Source organism: Panthera pardus, unplaced genomic scaffold, assembly GCF_024362965.1.
Source record: "Panthera pardus isolate Hobbes unplaced genomic scaffold, ASM2436296v1 HiC_scaffold_299, whole genome shotgun sequence".
In the NCBI taxonomy this organism is placed as follows: Eukaryota; Metazoa; Chordata; class Mammalia; order Carnivora; family Felidae; genus Panthera; species Panthera pardus.
Window position 1 is genome coordinate 181660 of NW_026526875.1, and position 24337 is coordinate 205996.

The 24337-nt window shown below is 38.0% G+C and overlaps 1 pseudogene; it reads left to right on the forward strand.

Moving 5' to 3' along the window:
• LOC128774143 (ankyrin repeat domain-containing protein 26-like) overlaps nt 1–22502 on the forward strand; it is a 50187-nt pseudogene extending 27685 nt beyond the window's left edge.
• Nucleotides 22503–24337: the final 1835 nt, after the last annotated feature.

Genomic DNA, 24337 nt, shown 5'->3' on the forward strand with positions numbered 1-24337 from the left:
ATCAAAAACTTAAGATTGCATTCGGGCAACTCAGTCCATAGCTCTGACTTCTCTAGAAGGTCCTTATCTCCTGATTCCCCAACCAGAGGCTTCCTGGGTTGAGAAATATTTTGGTGAGCCTGGCGTGGTTCCTCTTTTTGTTTTATAGTTTTTATTTTTTTTTAAATTTGCATCCAAATTAGTTAGCATTTAGTGAAGCAATGATTTCAGGAGTAGATTCCTTAATGCCCCTTACCCATTTAGCACATCCCCCCTCCCACAACCCCTCCAGCAATCTTGTTTGTTCTCCATATTTATGAGTCTCTTGTGTTTGTCCTCCTCCCTGTTTTTATATTATTTTTGTTTCTTTTCCCTTTTGTTCATCTGTTTTGTCTCTTAAAGTCCTCATACGAGGGAAGTCATATGATTTTTGTCTTTCTCCGACTAATTTCACTTAGCATAATATGCTCCAGTTCCATCCACGTAGTTGCAAATGGCAAGATTTCATTCTTTTTGATTGCCGAGTAATACTCCATGGAATATATACATACCACATCTTCTTTTTTTAATTTTTGTTAACGTTTTACTCATTTTTGAGACAGGGGAGACAGATCGTGAACAGGGGAGGGTCAGAGAGAGGGAGACACAGAATCTGAAACAGGTCCAGGCTCTGAGCTGTCAGCACACAGCTCGAAGCAAGGCTCGAACTCACGGACCGTGAGATCATGACGTGAGCCGAAGTCAGCCGCTTAACCGACTGAGCCACCCAGGCGCCACATACCACATCTTCTTTTCCGTTCATCCATTGGTGGACAGTTGGGCTCTTTGCATACTGTGGCTATTGTTGAGAATGCTGCTATAAACATGGCAGTGCATGTGTCCCTTTGAAAGAGCACACATGTATCCTTTGCATAAATGCCTAGTAGTGCAATTGCTGGGTTGTAGGGTAGGTGTATTTTTAGTTTTTTGAGGAAACTCCATACTGTTTTCCAGAGTGGCTGCACCAGCTTGCATTGCCACCATCAGTGGAAAAGAGATCCTCTTCTCTGCATCCTCACCAACATCTGTTGTTGCCTGAGTTGTTAATGTAAGCTTTTCTGACAGGCGCAAGGTGGTATCTCAGTGTGGTTTTGATTTGTATGGCCATCTGGATGTCTTCTTTGGAGCAGTGTCTATTCATGTCTTTTGCCCATTACTTCACTGGATGACTTGTGTTCTGGGTGTTCAGTTTGAGAAGTTCTTTGTAGATTTTGGATACTAACCCTTTATCTGATATGTCATTTGCAAATACCTTCTCCCGTTCTGTCGGTTTCCTTTTAGTTTTTTGATTGTTTCCTTCGCTGTGCAGAAACTTTTTTATTTTGATGAGGTCCCCCTAGTACATTTTTGTCTTTGTTTCCCTTGCCTCCGGAGACCTTTTGAATAGGAAGCTGTTGCAGGCAAGATCAAAGAGGGTTTTGCCTGCTTTCTCCTCGAGGATTGTGTGGCTTCCTGTCTTCCATTGAGGTCTTTCACACATTTTGAGGTTATTTTTTGTGTAATGAACAACTTTTTATGTGAACACGTTTTGATTTCTCTTGGGTGTATACCTAAAAATACAGTTGCTGGTTCATATGGTAACTCTGTTAAATAAACCTATTTTGTTTTTTTTTGTTTTGTTTTTTTTCAACCTTTTGAGGAGGGGCAGGCACCTGGGTGGCTCAGCCGGTTGAGTGTCCAGCTCTTGATTTCAGTTCAGGTCATGATCTCAGGGTTGAGGAATCAAGCCCTACATTGGGCTCTGCTCTGAGCATGGAACCTGCTTGGGATTCTCTCCCCACTCTCCTCTGTCCCTCTACCCCACTTGTGCACTCTCTCTCAAATAAGTTTGGAAGAATTGTTTTTCTAGTTTAAACATTTGAGGAACTGCCAGACTGTTTCCAAAGTGGCAGCTTTACATTTTCATCCGTAGTTTTTGAGAGTTCCCATTTTCCTGATTCTTGCCAATGTTTGTCATTATCTGTTGCTTTTATGATAGCAATTCTAGTGGGTATGAAATGGCATCTTGTGGTTTTTGGTTTGCATTTTCTTAGAACTAATGATGTTGAACGTGTCTCTTTTATTTTTGAGAGAGACAGTGTGAGCAGGGGAGGGGCAGAGAGAGGGAGACACAGAATCTGAAACAGGCTCCAGGCTCTCTCAGCTGTCAGCACAAAGCCCATTGCGGGGCTCGAACCCACAAACCGTGAGATCGTGACCTGAGCCCAAGTCAGAAGCTTAACTGACTGAGCCACCCAGGTACCCCGAACATCCCCCTTTTAACGTGACTATTATCCATTTCTGTATCGCCTTTAAAGAACTAATCCATTTTTTGCCCTTTTCTATATTGGATTGTCTTTTCGTTATTGGAAGACTTATTTAAACATCCTACATACAAATCCCTTAACAGATATGGGATTTTCAGGTATTTTCTCCTAGTCACTTGCCTTTTCACTTTCTTGATGGTGATACTTGAAGCATAGTATTTTTAATTTTGATGAAGTATTCTTAATCTGCTTTTCTCTTTTGGTGTCATGTCTAAGAAATCATTGCCAAATCCAGTCATAAACATATAGACCTAAGCTTTTTCCTAAGAGTTTTATCATTTCAGCTCTTAGATTTTAAGTTAGTTTTGTATATATGCAATGGGGTAGAGGTCTGATTTTATTACTTTGCATGTGGATATCCATTTGTCCCAGTACCATTTGCTACAAAGACTATTCTTATTCCATTTGTCTGCCACCCTTGTGGAAAATCAGTTCACTATAATGTGAGAGTTTATTTTTATATTCTCAATGTTAATACATTGATCTATATGTCTGTCCTTATGCCAGTACCATATCAAATTTTATGAAAACTTCTTCCTAGTTATCTTGCAAATTAACACTTGTGTTATTCCTGTTCTTGGCACAGATCCTACATTCTTGGAAAACACAGTAGCCTGTTTCCCCTTCTTGCACTTAAATAGAAAGATAGGCATAGCCATAAGTTATAGTTCAGTGTGTAAATAATGGAATAGACATTAGATCATTCAAATACTATAGCTGTACAAAGTGAAGTAGTATTAAGTTGATTTATCAGAGACAAATAGTAGATTGGTAATTTGAATGACAACAAACTTTTGAAGCCAACTTGTGTGATATGGAGAAGCATTGTGGGACAACACAAAGATGAAATGGTCTTACCTCCCCACACAAACAAGGTTGGAGTAAGTAAAGGAGAATGTGCAGTTAATTTAAGTAGTGTTAACAGACAGTACATTTGTTTTGCTACTGAAAAGATGAAAAATGATTCCATAACAGTCTCTTTATTTCCTCACTGAGGAAAGGAGAGTGAAGATTGAGCATTCAATGGATTAAAAAATACTCAAAGCTGCCTATTTCCTTTAATTGAAATCAGATCAAAGACCAAATTTTGGTTATCAAATTGACCCTTTCTAGTTTTTCAACTATTGTGCTTCAAATCGTATGTCTCTGTGCTCCTACCTTAACTTGAGAGGACATTCTAAAGAGGCATTCCTTCCTACTTGTAAGAGTTGTTGGAATTGAAGGGAATTTTAGAAAAAGATCTTAAAGACAGGAAGATGGCAGAGGAGTAGGAGGACTCTAGGCTTGCTTCATCCCACGAATACAACTAGATAACAATCAGCTCACCCTAAATACCCCAGAAATCAACCTGAAGACTGACGGAACAAACTCCACAACAAAAGGGAGAGAAGAGGCCACATCAAAAAAGGTCCTTGATGCAGAAATGTCATCTAGAAGAGAAACAGATCCTGGCTGCTGCAGAGGGGAGGGAGTCGAGGTTGTGGGTAAGGGTGAGAGAGAGGAACGTACAGGGGAACGCACAAAGAGAACATTTCCCCATAGCCACTGGCTTGGAAAACAAGAGGGGCTGCATTTCGTGAGTTCTTGCAACCAGTACTGCTTAAGGTCTGGAGTTTTAAAGGGCATCCGGTTTAGCTGGTTTAGTGCCCTGAGGTACTGCACTGCTCTTGGACAGAGGGCAGGCAAACAACGTGGGAGCATATAGCATGGGTACAGTGGTCTGAAGAGTGCCTGGGGCACACATTGGGGAGATTATTTGCTCTTCTCAGAGCACATCCCTCAGAGGCAAAGTTCAGAGAGACCTGTCTGTAGGAACAAAACTGCTGGCTGGCACCATCTCCTTCTCCTGCCCCTCACCACAAACATAAAGCTACCTGCAGGAAGCAGTGCATTGCTAACACTGGCTACCTAACTTGCTTACACCAAACACCACCCCCTTGTACTCTGGTGGAACTACCTTTCTCAGTCACTCTTGCTTGAGTTCCAGCACAGCAGACCCCTCCCCCAGAAGACCAAGACACACAAATGCCTGCCCACACCACATCTCCCAACCAGAGAGTTTCCCTTGGCCTCAGTTCCAGTAGAGGTGGTGACAGGTCTCATTTCCTAAGCAGACCAGAGCACACCTAGTTAAAACTTGCTATATTCAGGCCAGGGACCACTCACCAGCCCAGGCAAGGAGAGCCTCTGCAGACGACTGGCCTGAAGGATAGCATAGCCAGAACACAACAGCAGAAGACATGCAGCACACACTGGTGACACTCCCTGAAGTGCTAGACCTTGGGCATTACATGACGTCTTTTTCCTAAGTCCATTACTTTCGGGAGCAGGTGACGTAACTGGCTTCTCTAACACACAGAAGCTGCAGATACTTAGACAAAATGAAAAGACAGAGGCATTTATCCCAAATGAAAGGACAGGATAAGGCCATGGCCAGAGACCTAAATGGGACAGATGTAAATAACACGCCTAATAGAGAATTTAAAACCATGATCATAAGGATATTCACTGGACTTGAGGAAAGAATGAAAGACATCCGAGAGACACTTACCACAGACATAAAAGAGTTCAAGAATCAGAGATGAAGAGTGAAGTAAAAATGAACAGCAAGCTGGAAGAAGCAGAGGAACAAATTAATGACCTAGAAGACAAAGTAATGGAAAGCAGTGAAGCTGAAGAAGACAAAGAAGAATTATCCAATGCAAGAATAGACTTAAGGCACTCGGTGACTCCATCAAATGTAAAAACAATCATGATAGGAGTCCCAGAAGAAGACAGAGAGAAGGGGACAGATAATTGATTTGAAGACACAATAACTGAAAAATTCCCTAATGTGGAGAAGAAAACAGACATCCAGATCCAGGAGGAACAGAGAACTTCCATCAACATCAACACCCAAGACATGTAATTAAATTTGCAAAATATATTGGTAACATCTTTTTTTTTTAGTGTTTTTTTTTCTGTGATAGAACGCAGACACAAGCAGGTGAGGGGCAGAGAGAGAGAGAGAGAGAGAGCGAATCCCAAGCACTCTCTGTGCTGTCAGTGCAGAGCCCACTGGAGGGCTTAAACCCACGAACTGCGAGGTCATGACTTGAGCTAAGATCAAGTCATGCTTCACCAACTGAGCCACGCAAGCGCCCCACTGCTACAAATCTTAAAAGCAGCAAAACAAGTCATTCACTTCCAAGGGAATACCCACAAGGATAGCGGGAGATTTTTCAACAGAAACTTTGCAAGGCAGAAGGAAATGGCATGATATATTCAAAGTGCTGAATGAGAAAAATCTGCAGCCAAATATACCCTATCCAGTAAGGCTATCATTCATAAAAGGAGAGATAAAGAATTTCTCAAACAAAAATGGAAGGAGTTTGTGACCACTAAATCAGCCTGTAAGAAATATTATCAGGGACTCTGAGTGGAAAGGAGAGATCAAAAGTGACAGTATAAAGGCAGGAAATGTAAAAGCAGTAAAATTGTATATTTCTGTAAAAAAAATCGTCAAGGAATGCCCCAAAATTTTATACAATATAATACCTTATGAAAACATGGAGAGGAGAAAAAAAAAATGAGCTCTAACTTAAGTGACCATCAACTTAATATAGACTGCTACACGCAGAAGAGGTGATATACAAATTAATGCTTATCATATCCAAATATATCATTAAAGCAAATTAGAAAGACATCAAAGGGAGAAAAACAATAAAGGATTTGAGAAAATCTCCAGAAACAACCACAAAACAAGTAGTAAAATGACAATAAATACATACCTGTCAATAATTACTTTGGATATAAATGGAATAAACTCTCCAACCAAAAGACCTAGGGTGACAGGATGGATTAAAAAACAAGACCCATCTGTATGCTGCCTATAAAAACCTCAGTTTAGACATAAAGACACCTGCAGATTGAAAGTGAGGGGATGCTTGCACTGTTGGTGGTAATGCAAACTGGTGCAGCCGCTCTGGAAAACAGTGCGTAGGTTCTGCAAAAACGATTGAAAATCGAACTACCCTACGATCCCTCAATAGCACTACAGGGAATTTATGCAAAGGATACAGGAGTGCTGATTCATAGGGGGACATGTACTCCAATGTCTATAGCAGTGCTTTCAACAATAGCCAAATTGTGGAAAGAGCCTAAATGCCCACCAAATGATAAATGGACAAAGAGATGTGGTTTATATATACACTGAAATACTACCTGGCAAGGAGAAAGAGTGAAATCGTGCTGTCTCTTGCAATATGGATAGAACTAGAAGGTATTTTGCTACGTGAAATAAGTCACAGAAAGACAGATATCATATGTTTTTTTTCCTATGTGGAACTTGAGAAACTTAACAGAAGACCGTGGGGGAAGGGAAGGGGAAAAATAGTTACAAACAGAGTAGGAGAGGGGGAAACCATAGGAGACTCTTGAATGCAGAGAACAAATAGAGGGTTGAGGGGGGCGGTGGGTAAGAAGGGAAAGTGGGTGGTGGGCATTGAGGAGGGATCTTGTTGGGATGAGCCCTGGGTGTTGTCTATAAGTGATGAACCACGGGAATCTACTCCCAAGCCAAGAGCACACTATACACACTGTATGTTAGCCAAGTTGACAATAAATTCTATTAAAAAAAATGAAAGCGAGGGGATGGAGAAAAATTTATCACGTTAAAAGAAAAAATAGCGATACTTTTTTAGACAAAAGAGTCTTTAAAACAAAGACTGTGGGGCACCTGGGTGCCTCAGTCATTTGAGCGACCGACTAGGTCTTGGCTCAGGTCATGATCTTATGACTGGTGGCTTTGAGCCCCATGTTGGGCTCCAGGCTGACAGCATGGAGGCTGCTTGAAATTATCTCTCCCCCTTTCTATATCCCTCCCCAACTCTCACTCAAAATAAATAACCAAAAACAAAGACTGAAGCAAGAGCCAAAGAATGCTAATATATCATAATAAAGGGTACAATCCAATAGGAAGATCTAACAATTGTAAATATTTATGCACCCACCATGAGAGCACTCAAGTACATAAAACAATAACCAACATAAAGGAACTAATTAATAAGACAGTAATAGGGTACTTTAACACCCCATTTACATCAATACCTTAACAAAAAAATCACCAACAAATACATCTTAACAGAAAATCACCAAAGAAACAGTGGCTTTGAGACATACAGAGAAAGAGAGATATATGTGTTCACTCTTATGTGGATCCTGAGAAACTTAACAGGAATCCATGGGGGAGGGGAATGAAAAAAAAAAGAGGTTAGAGTGGGAGAGAGCCAAAGCATAATACACTCTTAAAAACTGAGAACAAACTAGGGTTGATGGGGGGGTGGGAGGGAGTGGAGGGTGGGTGGTGGGTATTGAGGAGGGCACCTGTTGGGATGAGCACTGGGTGTTGTATGGAAACCAATTTGGCAATAAATTTCATATATTAAAAAAATAAAGAAAGAAAGAAAAAGAAACAATGGTTTTGAATGACAGAGCAGACCAGATTGGACTTAAGAGATTTTTTCAGAATGTTCCATCTTAAAAGAGAATACACGTTGGCTTCAAGTGTACATGGAATATTGTCAAGAATGGATCACAAACAAAAAACACGCCTTAAATTTTAAAAACAATACATTCAGGTTGCATAACGTGCTACTACACAGGAATGGGTTAAGCAAGAGATACAAGAAGAAGCTTAAAAACGTGTATGCAAATGGAAATGAAAAAACAATGGTCTGAAACCTTTGAGATGCTGCAAAAGTGGTCCTAAGAGGGAAGTTCATAGCAATATGAGCCTATTTCAAGAAGCAAGAAAAATTTCAAACCTAACCTTACACCTAAAGTAGCTAGAAAAAGAACAAATGAAGCCTGAAGCCAGCAGAAGAAAGCAAGTAATAATGATCAGAACAGGGGGCCCTTGGGTGGCTTAAATGGTTAAGTGTCTGACTCTCGATTTTGGCGCAGGTCATGATCTCACAGTTGTGAGATCGAGCCCCGTGTTAGGCTCTCTGATGGCAGCAAGGAACCTGTCTTGGATTCTCTCTCTCCCTCTCTCTCCCTCTATATTTCTGCCCATCCCCCACTCATGTGTGGTCTCTCTCAAAATAAAATTTAAAAAAGAGATTAAAGAAGAAATGAATGATAGACAAAAAAAAAAAAACACATAATACTAGAACAGATCAATGAAACCTAGAGCTGGTTCTTTGTAAAAATTAATAAAACTGATAAGGTGTTAGCCAGAGTAATCAACAAGAAAATAGAAAAGACCAAAATAAATAAAACCACAAATGTGAGAGTAGAAATAAGAACCAACACCACAGAAATGCAAACATTTATGAGAGAATGTTGTGAAAAAATGTAAGCCAGCAAGTTGGACAACTTAGAAGAAATGAATAAATTCCTAGAAATATATAACTTACCAAACTAAAACAAGAAGAAATAGAAAATTTGAAAAAAATCAATAACCAGCAAGGAAACTGAATCAGGAATCAAAAAACTCTCAACAAACACAAGTCTAGGACCAGATGACTTCAGACGTAAATTTTAACATGTAAAGAAGAGCTAATCCAAAAAAGAAAAAAAAAAAAAAAAAGGAAAAAGAAAGTTTAACCTGTCCTTTTCAACTTGTTCCAGAAAAACATAAAAGGAAGGGAAACTTCCCAATTCATTCTATGCCAGCTTTACCCTGATACCAAAACCAGATAAAGACACCACAAAGAGAATTACAGGCCAGCATCTCTGATGAACATGCAAAAATCTTCAACAAAATAAGCAAACTGAATCCAACAATACATTAAAAAATCATTCACCGGGGGCAGGGACAGCTGGGTGGCTTAGGTAAGCATCCAACTTCAGCTCAGGTTACGATCTCATGGTCCGTCGGTTTGATCCCAGTGTCAGGCTCTGTTGACAGCTTGGACCCTGGAGCCTATTTCAGGTTCTGTGTTTCCCTCTCTGTCCCTCCCCTCTTGTGCTCTTTCTCAAAAATAAATAAACATTAAAAAAAATCATTCACTATAACCAAATGGGATTTATCCCTGGTTTGCAGGGGTGGTTCAATATTTGCAAGTCAATGAATGTGATACCTCATATCACATAATTTTCAAAAAAGCATAAAATCATATCATTGCAATAGATGCAGAAAAAGAATTTGACAAACTATAACATCCATTCATGATACAAACCTCAACAAAGTAGGCTTAGAGGAACCATACCTCAATATAATAAAGGCCACATATGGAAAATGAGCAGCTAATATGATCCTAACTGGGGAAAAACTGAGAGAAAAACTTCTTAGATCTTGCTTCTAGTTATCTGCTTCTTCTCATTAGCACCATTGGTTGTTAATAAATTAATCTTAACATTTATTACATCCTACTTTAATGGAGACCAATTTCTCCTATACAAGTTTAGGTGTCATCTCTTTTTTTTTCATCCACTTTGCAATTTATCATCTTTGTTTTTTTCTTAACAAACTCCCCAAAGGTTAGATTTCTTTTGTTCACAAATCTGTTAGGAAAAGTGTGGCCAGGACAGCTAGTCTCTGCCCCGCTCAGCTTCAGGTGGGGCAACTGAAAGGTTTGGGGCTGGATCCATTTGAAGATTTGTTCACTAACGTCTGGTGGTTGATGCTGGCTGTTGCCTTGGACTTCAGTTCAGGAGGCAGCAGAAACACTTAAACTGACACACCTAGACCCTCTTTGTGGCCTAGGCTTCCTCACTAGATGGGGAGCTAGATTCCAAGTAAGCAGCCTGAGATACAGAGCAAGGCAGAAGCTGTATCGCCTTTTGTCACCTAGGCTTGGAATACACACAGGATCATAGTCACATATTCTGTTCATTAGGAGCAAGTCACTAAGTTGTTCCATGGCCTTTTTTTAAAATGGAATTAATATTTAAAACCTATGGACACCTTTAAAAAGCAATATAATTTACCCACTGGCCACAAATGTTTGTATTCCTCCCACCTGAAAAATACATTCACTCCCCTCCCCCTCCAATACCTCCTGCGAGTCTCAGTTATCATGGCATTAGGTTCAGGGCTTGAGTCCAAGATCTTACTATCTGAAGTATCTGAAGTATAGCCCCTTGAGTGCAAGGGTTCTCAATATGAGGACTTGAGAACGAAAGAGACAGTTATTTATCACTCACAAATGCAACATTCTAGTCAACTGCTGAAGACTGTCCCATTCAGAAAAAGAAGATGGGAAGCACCCTAGTCCATAAGAGTTTTGAAATAGAGCCTGATGTACGCTGTCAGTTCTTAAGTTAGGACTTAGTCCTAACCACGGGAATACTTTCTCCATGTCTCTTCCCTTTCTTTACTCTTTAAACTCTTGGTTCCTTCCTTTTCATAAGGAATGACCTGTATTTGCAGCAGTTTTTTCATCCTGCCTCCTCCCTGTGGGATTTCTAAGACCCAAAGCCTCTTTTCATTTTGCACTATTTGGTCTCTTTTAGTCCAAGGTAGCAAATAGTATGTTTTGCTATTATAAATCTCTAACTTTTTTTAGTTTTCTGTAAATATTACTGGATTTCATGCCGTGTTTTAGCAAAGCGACCCTCCCAAGTCCTTTTGAGATAAGCTTTTCGCTTCAGGTTTCCTGTGAAGCTCTTATATTAAGACAATGCCTTTAAAATTCGTCTACTCTTGGGGCTCCTGGCTGGCTCAGTTGGTAGAGCATGTGACACTTGATCTCTGGGTGCTGAGTTTAAGCCCCATGTTGGGTGTGGAACCCACTTTAAAAAAAATCTTATACTCAAGATCCTTAAAGAAATTGGAGGCATACCTTAAATCTTTCTGTTTTCCTGGTAGCACCCTGGATTTTCTCTTAACCCAAAAGCCATTTCTTTATTTTAGCATTATTTGACAGTTCAACATGTAGAGAGGCTGTAAACGAGAAACAGATACTTGAACCCAGTAAGTCCTGGTTCCTTGCAGTTGCATAGTCTTTCTTTAGTTTCTCTTTCCTATCCGTTTTACTTTCAGGTATTTTGTAGCATGACTTCCCTTTCCTCCAGTGTCATTTTCTTCACTTGCTTAGAAACCCTTGCTGTCAGCCTCTTCACAGGCCATCAGGTTTCCACTAAGAGTCTTGTGGAGGCCCTTTTTCGGTCTCATTCTTATGCTTTTCTACATCTTTCCAGGTTCAGCCTACCTCCTGGTTCAAAGGAAGTTTAGTTTTAGGTTTTTTTGAATAGCAGCACACCATTTTTAGTATCAGTATCTGTGGTAGCAATTTACTGCTGCCTAATAAGCCACCTCAAAAACCTAGTAGTTCAAAACAGCATGTCTCTTGTTCACCAGTCTTTAGTTTAGGGAGAGCAGAGTAGGGCAACTCATTTCTTCTTCATTTGGCATCAGCTGGCATAACTGGAAGCTGGAGACTAGAATCATCTAAAGGCTTGTTCACACACGTGTTTGGCTGTTGAGGCTGGCCTTGGCTAGGACGTTGGCTGGTCTCAGCTGGAGTATGTACATGAAGACTCACTAGGTAGCCTGGTATTCCTCACAACGTGGTGGCTGGGTTCTAAGGGTGAGCTTCCCTAGAGAAAGAAAGATGGAAGCTGTATCACATTTTCTAGGCTGGCCTTAAATATCACAGCAGTTCTGCATATTCTGTTCACTAGAAACCAGTTACTGAAGCCAGCATATATTTAAGGGGAGGGATTTTCACAGAAGTATCAACGAATTTATAAAACCACCACATCCACTCACCCTGTCTTACCAATCATATAGAATGGATGGAAGTCCTTCCCAACTCAGCATCACTGAAACTCCAGCCAGTTTTGTCGTTGTTGTTGTTGTTGTTTAGTATTATCTCTTATTTTCTAGAAAGTAACAAAGGATTACAAGATAACAGTATTGAATTAAATTTTTGTTTTTGCCTCAAAAAAATACGTGGATCATTCAATTAAAGTTTTATACTGGGAGATGTGATTTCTTAACACATCCCAGAGAATCATTTCTCCTGGGAATGCAGTTCAAATTAGCATAAAACATTTGCTGTTCAGAAACAGGCCGTGGCATTAGAATCATTACTTCTAGATTCATGAGTTAGAGTCTTATTTTCAGAGTCTTATCTTGAGACGTATTTTTTGACTTGGGCATACATAAGTCAATATGATATTGCTAAAACGTCTTTAAAAGTTATGGAGTGTTAAGATGCGGGAAGGGCTAAGAGACTTTCTCCTAAGAGGGGACTTATTGTATGAAAGAAAGATATGAAAAAATCATAGAAAAATAAAAGTATAGAATCAAGTGCAAATGTGTAGTAAAGAGAATGATAGCAAAGATCTATTTCAGTAACACCTGATGTCTTTAACGTGTCTCTTGATTTTCTGAGTTGTTTATGGTTCCACATACTAAGACAGGTAACATTTTATTGCAAATGAGTTTATTTAAAAATTTGAGTGCCTGGCTGGCTCAGTTACTCTTGATCTTGAGATTGTGAGTTCAAGCCTCACACTGGGCGTAGAGATTACTTAAAATCTGAAAAACACATTTTGATAGTAGTTTTGAGTTAGACTCTTTTCACTCCACTTCCAAACTATAGTGTTTTATTCATGCAGGCTGATGTCTTTACAACAGAACTGGAAACTACATCTTCAAAATGTCTACACCTGGATGCAAAAAAAATCAAGTTCTTCAACAAGAGTTATTATCAATGAAAGCTTTCGAAGAAGAACGTGAAAAACTAGAGAGCAATAACAAGAAGTTACAGCAAGAAGTAGTAAAATTGAAACAATTTATGGAAATGAATATGGTAGAACGCGGTCAAGTGGAAGAGTATAAACGGGAGATTGAAGAAAGAGCACGACTGGACATAGTAGAAAAATGACACGAAGTCGACCTGTTTTTACAGGTTAATTGATTGATCTGTAATGTGCTGTAATTCATTTCACTGCAAATTACATTTTGGATAGATGTATTGTAGGGGTTTCCTCTACTTGCTTTATGGTAATTTGTAGATTCCTGGAGGCATTTGTTCCTCCCTTTAAACATTTCAGTTTTCATCGTTATTCCTACTAAATCTAGAGGATAAGAAAAAATGATGGTTTAAACAACTAGTCTCACTATTAAGAGGAAAAGAAAAATTATGATTTAAAAATTGCACTGTACTTGGATTATTAAGTTTATTGTTGACTTCTAAATTTTTGTCATTGATTCTATTATTTGAATTATCAGATTGCGTGAATACTAATACAAGAATGATTGAACTTTAATTTTATAAATCATATTTAATTCAGTTGACATTGATGATAAATATTTTACACTTGAGCTTTTTTTCATTTAAAATTGCTCTCTGAATCATTGACTCCGAACTAAAGGAAACAGGTATAATTAATTATTCAGATTATAGCTATTTTAAAACTATCCTGTTAATTTGCTTTAGGCACAAGCAGCAGCTTGAGAACACTTGGACCAGTTAAGAGAAAATGCTCATGCTTCAGCGAGAAGTTAAATGGAACTTAGAATTAGAGATCTGGAATAGGTCTCTACAATGAAGACTTCTCAAGAAGATTCTACTAAAACAGAGTTGGAAACCTACAGGCAACTCTACCTAGAAGAATTAAAAGTTAGAAAGTCCTTGAGAAATAAGCTGAACAGGTAAGTCAAAAGAGAATCATAGACAAGAAATTTAGCTTATTAATTTGCCTCCACAGCATAATGTCTGTGGAGCCAAGATCATGAGATGAGTAGGAAGTGCAAGCCAACTAGATGGTGTCATTTTGGAAAATGATGTTTCTAAGTGAACTTACCTTTGAAATGTTAGTCCAGGACAGTTTGCATCCCTCCTCTTTTTTTCGCTTTTACAGGACCTCTTCCCCCACCCCCCCCCCCGCACCCCCCGCCCTGTATATTTTCCATCGATCGGATCTGCTAGTCTTTAAGTGCATTGTTTGAAGCTTTCTCATTTAGAAGCATATTATTATAAAATTGCTTGTCAGAATTACCCTAAATTGAAATGTCGATGAGTTTCTTTTTGGAAGATTACATCTTTAACCTAAAAGGTCAAGTACTACTACTACTCATCCTGGCAGCTTGGTACATTTATTCTCTCGATTGTGATCTTTGGTATGATTACTAGAGTGGGCCTTGAGACAAACCATCCTTTATGCTTTTTCTACTTTACATAAAGGCATCCAGGTGAAATACAGAAAGACTCGCACAGGGCTGAAGGGTAGCATAATTCCCAGAGTGGCTAAAAAGAGCACCGTGGTGGGAGGGAGGCATGTGGAAGACGGAAGACAGAAAGGGCAGATTCTGCCTCCAGTGCCTTGGTGACTGTTACAAGCTAATTGCCTCTGTAGCTGTTTTAGTTCTTTCTGATCACACTCTGCCATCTACTATCTCCCCTAGAGATTGTTGGTCTCAATGATTCGTCAGTGTCAGGTGCTCAGTTTCTTTGAGATAATGAGTGAAATGTACAAGAGTGGTGAAAGCAAACGCTTGAAAATGTCTTTGAGGGATGGTTTAGTTTTATATCTGTGAACAGGTTTCCTAAATATAAGTATGTATATATAATGGCATCCTGAAGGATCCTGTCAGTACAGCCACTCCAGAAGACAGCAAGTATTATTTGTTAAGCCATGTACATCACTGATAGCCACTTCTCTCCCTTTCCTGGTCTGAATTGTTAGGAATCCCCCTGGAATCATAAGCATTTCTTTAGAACAATTTTAAAAGTATAATTTTAGATAGTAGGTGTGCTGTGTCACATGTTCAGTGTTAAAACACTGTTCAAAGGCAAATGCTATTTACTATTATGGAAACTTAAAAAACGTAAGTCATTTAGGAAAGATTTAGGTAAAAAGAAAATGTATTTGTGTTATTTTAATCTTCACAGGCCTAAGGAGAGACTGCCAGAGAGCAATACAAAACTTCTTGAGGAGAGACAGCAGCACCAAACTTTACTCAGGACCCTTAGTGTGAGCCCAGGCCTGGAACCACCTTATTGTGGACATTTTGAAAATAATTTAGTGCTCAATGGAAACCTTACTCCAAGAGGGAACTTAGTGATTCCTACCTTAAACCCACGGCCGTCATATGACTACTGGGAGACTTCCTTGTGGAAGGTGAGTTATATTATCTGTTTTAGTTTGGGTTTCAGATATCTGATATAATAGTTGCTTTTAATTTGGTGAAATTCTGAGTTGTTTAAGTAACTAATACATATGAAGTAAAAGTCATAATTATATGTGCTAAGAAAGAACTGAGGTAAATTTTATATATATATTTTAGTCCCTTGATCTCTCATTTCCAAGAGATACTAATTTTTATTTTATTTTAGCGAGAGAATGAGTGAGTGCATGCAGGGGAGGGGCAAAAGGAGAGGGAGAAAGAGAATCCCAAGCAGGTTTCATGCTCAGCACAGAGCCGAATGTGGGGCTCAGTCTCAAAACCATGCGATCATGACCTGAGTCAAAATCAAGATTTGGACACTAAAAACAACTGAGCCACCCAGGTGCACCACAAGAGACACCTAGCATTAACTCTATTCAGTAAATATAACTAGACTGACCCATGTTAAATTTCTTGAAAAGCTTTCATTTAAATTTGATTTTAGAAAGTAAATGTTATTGCCTGCTAACCGCAGGTACACTCAGATGCTTGGACTTATTTTCAGTTGGCAGTGGTTCATAAACATTTGAAAGTTTTGCTATAATCCAGTTTTTGCACCCCTGTGTGTCAGTGAATGATCGTCCTCCAAACACTTAACGACCTATGAATGTTTACTATTTAGAAGAATCCATGGGGGTGCCTGGGTGGCTCAGTCAGTTCAGCGTCTAACTCTTGATCTCAGCTCAGGTTTTGATCTCAGGGTCATGAGTTCAAGTCCTGCATTGGGCTCTACACTAAGCATGGAGGCTACTTAAAAAAAAAAAAAAAAAAAAAAAAAAGAATCCACGGTAAGTCCTTTTTATGAATGAAATCAACTTGTAACACTAAAAAGGTTAATTTCTCTTTTAAGTTAAAAGATTTGCTGTTTTCTTACACGAGAATACATCTTTAATTGCTTTCTTACTTATGGCACTCTTTTTTCTTTTTCCTTTTTTTTTTTTTTGACTTATACCACCTTTGTTTCAACTTTCATAAAATATCTTGCTGAGCGATTGTAGAGCATTTTATAAATAGCTAAATCAAACAAATATTTGAATTTTTAAAATGAAGCTTTTATTTCTTCAAATGAGTTCTTTGCCCGTTTCTCTTTTCTTTTTCTGGAACCCCTTGAATGCAAGTATTATTACACTGGATGTTGTCCCACAGGTCCCTTAACCTAGCCTCATTTTTAAAATTCTCTCTTTTTTTTTTTTTTTTTTTTTGGCTTGGATGATTTCTACTACCCTGTCTTGCAAATTGTTGATCTGTTCTTCTGCATCTTCTTATCTGCTGTTGATTCCCTCTAGTGTATTCGTCATTTCTGTTATTGTATCCTTCAGCTCTGATTGGTTCTTTTTTATATTTTCTATCTCTTTGTTGATGTTATCACTGGATCCATTCATTCTCCCAAGTTCACGGAGCATCTTTATGACCGTTACCTTGAACTCTTTATGAGGTACATTACTTATCTCTGTTTCACTTAGTTTTTTTTCTTCTTTTGTCATGTTCTTTCATTTCAGATGTACTCCTCTGTGTCCTCAGTTTGTCTGACTTTCTATGTTTGTTCCTAAAATGGTTCCTTTCAACTTTTTCTCTCTTTCGAGTTGGCGTGGCCTTTGAACAATGTACGTTAGTTATGAAGTCAAGGAAGAAGAGAATGTTTCTGTAAGTGCTGTCTAGTCATTTTTCTCGGTGGAGCTGTGACAGGTGACACTGGGTAGGCGGCAAGTAACCCTGCTCTTCTCGTTCTAAATTCAGAACACAGGAGACAGGGAGATGGAGAGAAACTTAGTAGCTTTATTACTAATACACACTAACAAATTGGAGGATATGATTTAGGTTATGTTAGCCACTTTGGGCTTCCTCCTAAATTGGGCACTTCCCCACACAGTTGTAAATTGAGGAAACAATTGCTTGACCCCCACCCCGGGGGCCGGGTGCTTACCACAGAGCTGAGAGCAGACCCAAATTCATGTTACTGTGGGCAGGCACATCTTTTTCAAAGAGGAGATTCAGAAACACGTAAGCACTGCTTAGCTCCTTCTCCCAAATTCACCCGTTAGGTAATTCTCCCTTCCCGTCGGGAGGGAGGGGTAGAGATAAGTCCACATGTGAGACGTGAAGGTTCACCTATAATTTCCGACTGGATTTAAATTATAAATAAAGTGAATTGTGTCTTTTGTACATACCAACGAATGATGAGAGGTTAGGCAAAAGCATGCTAGATGGGAAAGAGAAATCTGTGTTGGGTTTGAAATTTTGCTATAAATAACCACACCATGGGTTCACTCATTTGTTGATTGATTTTGATAAACCAAATTTTCTTTGGAAGAAATAAATAATTCTTTCAGGAAGAATTTCCTCAGTTTCAGCTTGCTTGCTTCACCTAAAGATTTTCTCTTTCGAGTTCTCTGTCCTGTGGTTTAAAAAAGTTGTGCTTAAAAATTGACTGCTACTAAAAGGAGTTAACATAATTTCTGTTCCTTTATTTTTATTGATGACTTTAAAATTTGTAATTTAGTTTTAGAGCTACTATTGTGGGCCTCATACCTAAACATTATTGAGCCACATGACAAAGTTTTATGTATTCATTTTCTCTGAGTTATTCTTAAAATACACGTATTTTTCCTGACTATGAGGAAGTAACGGGCATAGAACTCTAGGCCTGGTAAGACCACACGTGTATTCCTGGTCTGCATCTAGTTGGATTCATGACCTCAGGCAAAGTACACTCTCTCTGAGCCCTTTTTGTCTATTACGCAAAATTCGGGACTTTGACTAAATTAGTGACTTTTATACCTTCAAAATAATTTTTTTTCAAAGAATAGAATGTATTTTTTTTTTTTGCATTAAACTATATTGTGTAAAACAGAGAGAAGTAGAGCTGTCTAACTAAAGGAGAGATGGAGACTACGGCTGTGACTTCCTTGTCCCTCAATCCTGCAGTGCCCCCAACCGAACCTTAGATTTCTATGGGCCATATTTGAATGCTAACAGTTAATGAGAAAATCCTTCTAATTAAAAATCCTTTAAAAATGTTCTTTGAATTAAAATTTGCTGATATATATTTTTTCTGTGTATAATTTTCTCAGCCTCTTATATTTCTGATCAATGGAAAGGTATACATAAAAGTACACGTGTTCTTATTCATGGACTTGAAAGCTATTTTCGCCATTGAAACACAGTTTTTACCTAGAAATAAACATAAAGGTCACAGAGGTAAATATTTAGGAAAAGAGCTTTTGGGGAAAAGATGCAACATTACCTTGGTAGCTCCTTAAGTCATGTCATATAAAAAACGTGGTTTATATTTTATATCGTATTTATTAATGGTAACACAAAATTGTTTGAATAAAGCCTTCCCCCATCATCTGGTATTAAGTTATTAATTTTTAAGTCTGGTATAGTAATGTTGTCCCATTCATTTTATAAGGCCCGAATATAATGCTATTGTCAAAAAAGTGTTATGTTTCCTCAAAAACTTAAAAATAGATATTCATGAATCCCACTACTGCGTATTTACCCAAAGAAAATGAAAACAGTAATTTGAAAAGTTGTATGCATCCCTATGTTTATGGAAACATTGTTTGTGATAACCAAAATAGGGAAGCAACCTAAGTGTCCATGGAGAGATGAATGGATAAAGACAATGTGTAGTATGTATACAATGAAATATAGCTCAGCTATCACAAAGAATGAGATCTTGCCATTTGTGACAACATTGATAGACCTAGAGGGTATTATGCTAGGTGAAATAAATCGGAGAAAGACAAATAAACACTATCTGATTTCACTTACATGTGGAATATAAAAAAACAAAACAAGTGAACAAACAGAATCATAACTACAGAGGACAAATTGGTGGTTGCTAGAGGGGAGGTGCAGTTATAAAGTAAATAAGTCACAGGAATGAAGAATACAGCATATGGAATATCATCAAAAATATTGTATTAATGTTGCATGGTGACAGAGGGTAACTACACGTACGGTAGCAAGCATAGCATAGTGTATACAATTGTCCAATCTGAATTTGTATACTGAAAAACTAGTGTAACATTGTATGTCAACTATACTCCAATTAAAAAAAGGTATTAGGGAAAACAGTCTCTGAAAATACTGGGAAACATGTCAGCTAAAACATTTGTCCTCACACCCAAATTTGTAAAGACATTGGAATCCTTATCACCACAGTGTTGACTATGTTCAGTACACTATTTTGGAGCCAGATTGGGGCATTCAGGGAGAGGCTAACTTGTCTAAGGAAGATCTAAATAAGAACATTCTAGACAGGAACAGTTGTAATATACACTTGACCCTTGACCAACATGGTTTTGACCTGTGCGGGTCTACTTTACTTACACATGGATTATTTTTGGATAGTGTACAGTATTGTAAGTGTATTTCCTCTTCCTTCCGTTTTTCTCAATGTCATTTTTTGCCCTAGCTTATTCTACTGGACAAAACACGTATGAATCGACTGTTTATGTTACCGGTAAGGCTTCCGGTCAACAGTAGGCTATTAGTAATTAAGTTTTGGGGGGATGAAAAATTGTATACAGGTTTGTGAATGTACCCCAACCCCTGTGTTATTCAAGGGTCACCTGTAGTCAAGTGTTTCAAAACTTGGTCCTAATTTGGAGAAAGGAAACAAAGTTACAATTGAAAATTTTATACTGTTTTCCTTATCTGTAATTGAGAAAGTTATAAATCAGAAGCTAAGTTTGAAAACTGTTGTAACCCTCTATTTTTCCTTTCTTCAAGGAGATTTTCTGAAATCTTTGTGTGCATATGAAAAGAAATAAGTGTTTTAGTCATAATACAGATAGCAAAATATTTTTACTCAAATTTTTGCCAATAGAAGTTCCACATGACAGTATGACAGTCCCACTTTCTTCATTTTATATATATTTAAGAGTCAGTCCTGAAAAACTAATAGCAAAAAGCATTCCTTCAAATTTTGTTTTTCTAAGAGTGAAAAAATGGAAAGCCCATTTTAAGGAACAATTCATTAAGGTAAAAACCTGATTAAACTTTCACAAATGGCAGTTTTTCTAATCATTTCCAAGTAATAATTCAGTATACCATATGAATCTTGTTTAAACTTTTTTGTACCAGTAAGATCAAACATCACCTTTCAGAGATTATACATATTCAATAGATCAATATTAATTGTGCTTTTTATCAGATTCGCTTAAATAGCATTATATATGTATTATACACATATTATATGTAATATATATGTATTATATATTACACACACACATATATATATACATATATGTACATATATGTATGTGTGTGTATGTATGTATGTATGTATCTGTTCTCCATTATCTAAAACTAAAATAAAATAGGAATTTATTTTATTCATGTGATTGTCTTCCTATTTAAGCAATCCCTAACTTTGGTTTAATCTCTACAAGTATTATTTCAAGACCACATGTCGTAAGCTATATATAATTCCTACAATGACTTTTGTTTACCTTACACATTCTAAATAATATTTGGCTTATTTCAGACGCAGCGGGAGTTGGAGAAAAGAATAACCAGAGCACTAGAAGAAGGTATGTTGCCAAAATGTATGAAGTTAGATATCATTGATTTCTGAAATAAACTATAAATAGTAAATGGCATCCCTTTCCATTGTTTGGATAATAGATGCTACATTCACATTTTTTTGTACATAGCTAATAAAAAATGTAAAAGCATGAGCATAATGAAGAACACACTTCTTCCTCATTTAGTCCTCATGTGTCATAGCTCTTTTAAAATCTCCCACAAGTCTAGGGGCACCCAGGTGGCTCAGTCGGTTGGGCGACTGATTTCAGCTCAGGTGGGTTCAGGCCCCACAGAGGGCTCTGTGCTGAAAGCTCGGAGCCTGGAGCCTGCTTCAGATTCTGTGTCTCCCTCTCTCTGTGCCCCTGCCCGCTTGTGGTTTGTCTCTCTCTCAAAAATAAATAAACGTTAAAGAAGTTTTTTTCAATCTCCCTAAGTCTATATATCTGTTATTATTTCTGGCGACAATCTTCCTTCACTGGTGCCATCCCTGTGGAACTGTCAACCTGCACAAGTCTCAGAAAAGGTGTGCTTTATCAAATTGTTGTTTCTGCTAGTGATAGAAGACCCAAAAAGCCAAAGTCGTCTTAGTAATGCTTGGTTAAGTAATTAGAGGTCATATAGCTGTCACTTGACAGGTAACGGGTTTCAATCTTCACTCATTGACTTTGTCATTGCTTTTGCCCTTGGGTAAAACTTCAAGTTCCTTAGCATGGAACGAAAACACCCAGATCAGTTTGCTTCTTGCCAGATTATTCAGCCTTGTCTCTCACTATTTGCCCTACTCTGCTGCTTTGCTCTAGCGCCTTGTCAAACTAAACTACTCATAATTAATTGCACAAGTGTTCTTCCTCACTTCTAGCTCTTTGTATGTGCTTCTTCCCTCTACCTAGCATACTTTTTCCTTATCCTTCAGGTATCAGCTGACATATCACCTTCACCAAAGAGCAGACAATATTGACACAAAGCTGGGATGTCCCTTCCGTATGTTCCAGTAGTGCTGTGTTTCATACCTGTCACTTACATCTGTATACTTGGCTCTGTTTGGAAATGCCTGTTTGATTTTTCGGTTTATAGTTTATGATTGTTCAGGGTGGACTGTGTCCTCATCTTGTACTTTCATCTTGTAATGAAAAAAACAGAAACTCTGACATTTATCCACAATAGCAATTAATTCAGTGTGCAACCCTGAGCAAAATATATTTAATACTAATCTTGGGTTTCATATTGCAGTTGTACGTAGGTATTTTTCATTTTTCTTAACACTCATAAAGGCCCCAACTTTGTTTTTTCTATTTCCTTTCCTTTCCTTTCCTTTTCTTTTCTTTTCTTTTCTTTTTTTTTAATCACTTGTAGTGAAAAGTATTTTGGAGAAAGAAGATAATTCTTTCTTTTCCTTTTCAGCTGCTACCAAATTTGAATGAGGATCCTGTAGAAATCCTTTAGTATCTACTGATGATTCAATTCTAAATCAAGATCCAGTATGGAAAGCGTCATGAGAATATGTACAGATTTTGAACAAAAATTATATAATTTGAAAAATAAATAGAAAAAATTTACTGGATGCTTACAAAACATTTTCATTGCTTCCCAATTGAACACACTATACGGCAAAATCTTGATTAAAGGAAAAAGTTTTTGTATCATATGTGTGTAATGAAAATCTTTATAATATTTTAAACTATGTTTCTTGGCATCTCATTAACTTTTAAGCACATTTTGTACGTGGAAACTACCACTAGAGGGTTTTACATACATCAGACTGCTCCACTACCAGCGGTTTAAACAGCACCCAAACAACCAAGTTGTCATTAATACTTCAGTAGTGTTCATGGATGGCTTTTTGTTTTTCCCAATTTTTATGACTATATGTGGGCCTAAAGATTTAGACGTTATGTTGATATATTCCTGCTATGGCTATTGCCAATGTTTGTACATATTACAATTTTTTTTATACTACCATAAAACCTATCTATAATTTTAACTGTAAACACTGATTCGTAGCTCTTTCCACATGGAGAAATAAGATTTGCCTAAGGCTTTTCAACTTTTCTATTTATTTATTTATTTATTTATTCATTTATTTATTTTTGATTTGCTTTTTGGAAACAAAGTTAGAGACAAGAAAAATTAGAGAAAACAAAACAAAAAAAACTCCCCCCCCCCCCGCCCCAGAGCCATTTGCAAGTAAACTGCTAATGGGATGCCTGATTCCTGTAGCATTTAAATCCTACAAGTCAGTACATTCCACATAACTACCATACAACCTTCACAATCAGAACATTAACTCTAATACACTCGACTCTTAAACAACGGGGTTAAGGGCTCTGACCACGCCCCCCACAGTCAAAAAGCCATGAACAACTTTTGACCCCCAAAGACTTAACCACTACTACTACCAGTAATCTTTTGTATATTATACGTATCATACTATATTCTTAAAGTAAGCTACAGAAAATAATACCATGAAGAAAATTATAAAAGAAATTACATTTCCAGTACTGAAAAAAAAAAAAAAATCTGTGTGTAGTCAGTGCACCCATTAAAACTCTTTTGTTCAAGGGTTCAGTATAATTCTATCATTTATTCCTCATAATTCTTTTTAAGTTTGGTCACTTATCTGTAGTATACGTTATACCAAGGAAGGTCCTGTTTAGAGCCATGTATTGAATTGTGTGTCTTAGTCTCTTTCACTCCAGAACAGTTCCTTTGTCTTTCCTCGACTTTCATGACTTTTAACCTTTTGACGAGTAAATTCCAGTAATGTGGAATGTCTTTCAATGTGGATTTTTCTTAGGCTTCCTTATGGTAAAATTCAGACCATACATGTTCAGCAAGAGTATCACTACAACCTACTCTTTGCATCCTATCATGTGACCTACAATTTTGATTTGTCCCCATACTGGTGATGTTAATGTTGGCCACCGGAGGTAGTATCTGCCAGGTTTCTCGCCTGGAATGTTAACTTTCCACTTTCCAATTATTTAGTATTTTATGGGGAAGTACTTTGAGACATGTAAATATCTCCTTTCTCAGACACCCTGTGCCAGGCCACCTCTTCTGCAGATGACTTGCCCCCCTGCAGGTTCTGAAAACCCCCACTGGGCTATTCTTCCCCTGTGCAGATGCCTCCCTACCCTGTTCAGGCTGTGATACTTCATTATTCTATACCATTCACTTTTCAGGGATGCTCTCACTTGAGCTCCAACACTGTGCAGGGTGACTGTCCTACACATAATGCCTTCCCCATTCTAAGCTCTAACACCTCACTCTGGACCCCCACAACTCCATGCCTCTGTTTCTAGGACTGGGAACTAAAATGTTGGGGATGAGAAAGAAGAAAGGAAGAAGGGCTCCACAGGTCTTTTATAAT